The 6,323-nt window shown below is 47.8% G+C and overlaps 1 non-coding gene across 1 annotated transcript; it reads right to left on the reverse strand.

Moving 5' to 3' along the window:
- Positions 1-4,568: 4,568 nt before the first annotated feature.
- On the reverse strand, positions 4,569-4,640 carry TRNAV-GAC (transfer RNA valine (anticodon GAC)). The gene has a single exon. It is a non-coding gene; the product is annotated as a tRNA-Val (tRNA).
- Between the last annotated feature and the right edge of the window lie 1,683 nt (positions 4,641-6,323).

Consider the following 6,323-nt stretch of genomic DNA (forward strand, 5'->3'; position numbering starts at 1 on the left):
TTGTTGTTCTTCAAAGGTTTGGGTGGGATAAAATCAGCACCTGGGGCTTTCCCTAGTCTAAGTTGGTCAATCAAGGGTTCAGCTTCCCTTAACTGAGGCTCAGTCAAAGCCTCCTTTCAGCCCTGAGCCAGCAGACAAAGGGCAAGCAATGGTGCCTGGCCCTTCCAGATCACCTACACATTTGCAGGAATGTAGGAAGAGACCGCAAATGGAATTGTGAGAGAGAAGGCACAGTGCTCACCTCCAGAGCCGACAGCAGCTGTTTGCCAATAGTGGACACAAGTTTTTGCAGGATGCTGACTGAATTAGTGGGAGCAAAGCATAAAAGGCTCTCAGAGGAATCTGTTGGGTGTGGCTGCAAGAAGTACGGCAAACGCTTGCCTGACGCCACTCTGCTGCCTGAAACTCTGACAAATATTGCTTGCTAAACCCCTGGCAACTGATCTTGGACTACAAGACGCTGACTCCTGGAACCCTTCGTGCTCTCTGCTTCCAAGACGCTGAAACCTGATACCCAAAGCCTGCTAATCAGTACAGTTCCTTACCCAGAAAGGCAGCGCTTGCATAGTTCTCCAGCATGACTTCTTCACAGAGAGCTCTTTGGTGTGGATCCAGCAGGGCCCACTCTGCCTCGGTGAAATACACGGCCACCTCCTCAAAGGAAACCAGAGGCTGAAAGAAAAAGAGGATTGCCTCAAGCCAAGCAGAGACTGCACTCTGCAAGGGGCTGTTCTGGGAGGGTGCAGTATGGAGAGTTTGGCACGTGTAAAAGGAGTGGCGGTCAGAGCCTCTCGCCTCGGCCCCTTATCAGAACCTGCAGGAGAAAACTCCCCCCTGAGAAAGGAGGGGGGACCCAGGCTGTGCCCCCCTCTTCTACCCTACCTTGAATGGAGGTGCAGCAGCTGTTTCCATTCCTCCGCAAAAAGAATGGATCAACACTGTCTCTTCAATTCCTGCAAAGGAGAGAAAGGGGGAAGAAAGGGTATCAGTCTCCACTTCGTATTCTGTTTGCTTGTGTGAATTGTGCTTTATGTAACCCCATTCCTAGGGCTGTGAAAACTTGCCCTATGTACACTCAAACATAATTGTAACTTTTTGTAGTAAGCAGTGGGAGGGGTGGAAGAGAAGCAAAAGGAACCAATGAGCCTTGAGGGGCTTTAAAAGCTGCTGACACCTTTCAGACTCTTGTGATACTTGAAACTTGTCCCGTGAATGCTGGAGCTCAAAAACCTGAAAGTATCTGTGCTGGATCAGACCAAAGGCCCAGGCATGCTATTCTCCCACTGGCTGGGCCGTTGCACATCCTCCAGGGAGGTGGGAGAAAAAGAGAGTGCCGAAAATGACATCGCCTGGCACCTCATTGTCACATCTGGCCGAGATTCCTCACGTGGCTTTAGTGCATCTGGAAACTCAGGGTAATATCAATGGGTTTCGAGAGCATCTACTGATCCACTAATGTCACATATGGGTTTTCGACTAGAGGCAACATCAATGTGACATCACATCTGACCCAAACCCCTCCCCAAAGATGCCATGGATGCCAGACCACAGCCTGGCATCCCTCGTTCAGCATCCTATTTCCTACAGCGACCCGTCAGATGCCGCAATCAGCATGAGAACACATTCGCCCACTATTGAGCCCCTAGCAACTGGTTTTCAGAGATTGGCTACCCACAACGTGCAGGCTCCATTTATTCACAAGATTGAAGAGGTCATCCGAGATTTGTCTACCTTTTGTTTAGAGCCACCTTGAGTCCCTCTAATCATGGGAAAAAGGTGGGATATGAATACTGTAATCAATGTTAGCGATTGCCTCCGTGAATTTTTGGTTGAAGAAGCATTTTGGTTTTTCTCTGAGCAAAACTCTCTGCCCATCAAATTCACTGGATTCCCCAATCCCATCCAGGCACCATGAGTCCTTACCGCATGAGAGGGCATTTTGGGCATGTTCCTGTGGCTGGGCTCGCTGCCCTTCCTCTGACGGAGCTCTTTCCATCTCACAGAACTTAGCTTCTGTCTTCATGGATGGACCCCACCTCTGAAACAGCAGCGAGGGAGACAGGTAAGAGATGAAATGGAAGACACCAAGGAATGGATGTTGCCTACTCCCAGCCTCTGCACCTTTCTATCAGCAGACCTGTGAAGTGGGAGAGTGGACTTTGGTTCGACTGTATTTTGCTGGAGATCAGAAAATACATAGAGAGAGACCTTTGCAAACAAAAACAATAGTGAGAGTTTAATGTGTACCCGGGTAGGAGAGGTCCTGAATGACATCTCAAAGAATACAGGCAAAATCAGAATCATATATAGCTATGTTGGCAAACCGATGGCACATGTGCCGCAGCTGGCATGCTGAGCCCTCTCTGTGGGCATGCGTGGAGCCCTCGCGTCTGCCTAGGGCTGTGCCATGTTGCCGTGGTGGGGTGCTCCTTCTCCCCAAGCCCATGCTCCCCAAGCCTGCGCTGGCGCCCTCCCTCTCCTTGCACCTGGGGCAAGCCCCTCCCTCCCTCTCAGCTGAGCTGCAGCCGAAACTCAGCTGTTTGTCGGGGGCCCCGCCCGTCTTTTATTTAGACGGGGAGGCTATGGCCGAGCACCTTGCCACGCCCCCCCTCTCAGCTGAGCTGCGGGGCAGCTCAGCTGTTTGTCGGGGCCCTGCCCGTCTTCAGTTTGGGCCCCCCGCCCGTCTTCAGTTTCTTCCATTCTGCTTTCCTAGGTAGATATTACCACATTGATTGCTCTGCCTTTTTTTATCCCTGCTTACTCTGTCAGCTTCTCATCATCCCTTACCATCCAACTGACTCTCTTCACCCCATTCCAACTGCCTTTTCAAACATCAACATTGGTTTTTTTCCCCCTTACAGAATGTTAAGTGCTGTGCTGACTCACCTATATATCTAATTCTGAACTTGGTCCCAGCGTGCAGCTGTTTTAAAAAGGCCCTTTACAGAGACATCAAGGTACTAACTTCTCAGCTGAACCCTCCCCTCCACACCAGGTACAATTATCTCCTAGCAAGGAAAGAAGACAGAAAAAGATTTGTCTACCAGGAACAATAGCCACCCAGTTGGGGAGGACATTTTTAATTGGGAAAATGAAGAAAGTTAATATCCTCCCAGCCCAGTGTGGTCTGTCCCTATGGCTGCATTTTAGGGTGAAAAAACCATGTGGAGATCTAGTAATGGATCTTCAACCTAATGTGTGGTTTGGCCTTTAGTCCTCTTGGTTTCAGTCTGAGAGCTAAATAGAAGAAAATACTTTTCTCCCCTTGAAATCTATGGAATTCAGAAGTACTTGAGATTTGTAGCCTGCGTGGATGAAATTAGGCTGTTTATGAATGAAAAAGGGCAGGAATATCCACAGCTCACTGATATGGCCTGGCTTACCAACCTCATGTTTTTTACAGATTTTACACAACACTTCAATGTACTGAACAAACAACTACAAGGTGTAGGGAAAACAGCAGAAAGGATGTTTTGTGAAATCAAAACATCTGAGAGAAAACTGCAGGTTTTTGAAAGGGATCTTGAAAGTGGGCAGCTGAAATATTTTCCAAATCTAAAAAAGCATTTAGAAAATTCTAAAACATTTGCAGACAATCCTACAAGCCATCAGGAAATCTACAAGGAATTTTCTAGCATTGTAGCAGCTGCAAAGGTGAATTTTAGTAACAGATTTTTACAGTTCCGTAAGATGGAGACAACCCTGTGTTTTCTTACTTCTCCAGATAAAGCCAAGTGTGAAGAACTTGATCTTTCCTGCCTACACTGGTTAGATTTAGAAAATCTGGAAATGGAGCTAATAGAATTTCAAGAAAGCTCTATCTGGAAAAATAAATTCCATGACCTGTGTGAAACGCTTGAGAAGATAGAAGGGATGCCAAAGGACAGCACAGTTAGTTCTGAAAATGAAATCCTTAAAGTGTGGAATTCTCTGCCAAATAATGTTAAATCAATGAAAGCACTTGGGATTGCTTTCCTTACTTTGTTTGGATCATCTTATGCCTGTGAGCAGCTGTTTTCAGCTTTGAATTATATCAAATCTGACACCAGAAACAGGCTAACAGATGACCTGAGTGCTGCATGTGTTGCTCTAAAACTTACAAAGTATGAGCCAAGGGTAGACAAATTATCAGCATGCACACAACAGCAATAATCACATTAATTGTTCAGAAAATTTGACGATGTCCTCAAAGATGTCATAAAAATGGTAAATTACATCATGGCTCGTGCTCTGAATTGTTGACAGTTTCAAGCACTTCTTGAGGAGATTCAGGCACAGTATAACTGTTTACTTATGTACAATAATGTCCGGTGATTGAACAGACCCCGAGTCCTGGAGAGATGCATGCCAAATGCAAACTTTTACCTTTCAATAAAAAGTTGTTTGTATCATTGAAAGCTCTGTTATTGTGTTTTTCTTTTAAGGCAAAATATGTGAATGTATGAGTTGTTTTTTCTAAACTAAAACCTCAGTATTCTGCTAAATCAGACCCTTGGTCCATCAAAGTCAGTATCGTCTACTCAGACTGGCAGCGGCTCTCCAGGGTCTCAGGCAGGGGTCCCTTTAACTGGAGATGCCGGGGATTGAACCTGGGTCCTTCTGCATGTCAAGCAGATGCTCTACCACTGAGCCACAGCCCCATGCCAACAAACACTAAAGTTTACATTTGCTTTGAGCTGATTGTTATACTAATGTATTTGTGGCATGCGTGGTTATTTAGGCTTTTTCTCTTTATCGTGTGCTTAGGATAAGGTCAGACATCGTTGCTTGAATTGGACATACCTGGGGGGGGGAAAGGCCTCACCTGCTCTGCCTGCCTCTTCTCCTCTGCTTGACTCAGGAGGAAGCCTTCAGCCAGGGCCACCGCCTGGGAACTGGTCTCCGGTCCGCATCCTCTGACCCATTGCTGCATTTCCTGGGGCAGGATGGTCAGGAACTGCTCAAGGATCACCAGGTCCACGATCTCCTTCTTGGTGTGTGTCTCTGGCTTCAGCCAGTGGTTGCAAAGTCCATGGAGCTGGCTGCAAACCTCTCGGGGTCCATCGGACTCACAGTAGCTGAACTGCCGGAAGTGTTGGCAAATGACTTCTGAGTTCATGGATTCCTGGTCCCCAAATTCAACATCACTTCCAACTTGGATGGGATAGGGCCCTTTCCTTGCTCTCTTGCCAGGTCTGGCTCCTTCCGGATTCTGCTCATCCATCTCCTTTCTCTCCTAGTGGGTCAACTCCGACTGTGAGAAGATGCCTTTACTCACTTGGCAATGGCTTATCCTGTGGGGGTGGAGAGACAAAAAAAATGAGATACCTGGTGGATCAGCACCAAAGTATTTCTCGTGGTTGGCTCCTTGGGAACATTAACTGTTTCTGCCTGTCTAAAGATGTTACAAGCTTTCCTCTGATTACTTTGGGCCAATCTGTCCTAGGGGCTTCGGCTGGCCACTAAGCATATCAGTAGAGATGCCCACCCAGAACCACAGTGGTCTCCTGCTAGCGTAGGGTAAGTGTAAATCTGACACTGGCACAGAGTGGGATTGCGTCAGCGGTGGGGTTTGTGCCTGGAACGAGGCTCAGTTGGTTTCCTGTAGCCTCTCCAGGTCAGGGCACAAGAGCTGCTGGGGGAGGCAAGGAACCCTGCCGAATGCACAAGGGTGCCAACTCCAGGTTGGGAAAGTACAGGACATTTGGGGGTGGAGCCTGGGGAGGGCAGGAGATAATGGCATAGAGTCCACCTCCCAAAGGAGCCATTTTCTGCATGCAAACTAATCCACTCTAATTCCAGGCGACCTCCAGGCCTAACCTGGACATTGGCAACCCTGCATCAGGGAGATCGTAGATGGGCAGCAGCTAAAATCCTTATGGGACTGGAACCGATGCCTCATGTTACTGTGCCCTTTGTGTTTCTCCCTCTTGTGTGGCCTGGGGTGTGTGTGTCTGTACCTCTCTTTCCTGGCAAAAGGCTGCGGCTTCTCTCACCCAAACCTCAGTGCCTTCTGGCATCCATAGGTGAGAATGATCCCTGCCTTCTTCCCTTCCACAATCCAAAAACTACCCCCCCAATTGATTACTTTGAAGTAAACCTTCCAGGATCCAGTTCCTTGTAGAAGCTCATACTGTTTTGAGGTGGCTCCTGTGAACTTGGAAGTTCACTCTCATACCGAGAGGCTGCCCCAGTTATCCTGCAGGTAGCTCTCTTCCGGCCAAAGAAGAAGGAGGCCTCTAACAGCCTCCGAAACATCCAAGGACTGATATTCCTGGATGAGCTTTGGGACTTGCTTCTGTTGCTTGGGTCTCTTGGGTTATTTATTTACCGCAAGAAATTTT

Source organism: Euleptes europaea, chromosome 1, assembly GCF_029931775.1.
Source record: "Euleptes europaea isolate rEulEur1 chromosome 1, rEulEur1.hap1, whole genome shotgun sequence".
Lineage (NCBI taxonomy): Eukaryota > Metazoa > Chordata > Lepidosauria > Squamata > Sphaerodactylidae > Euleptes > Euleptes europaea.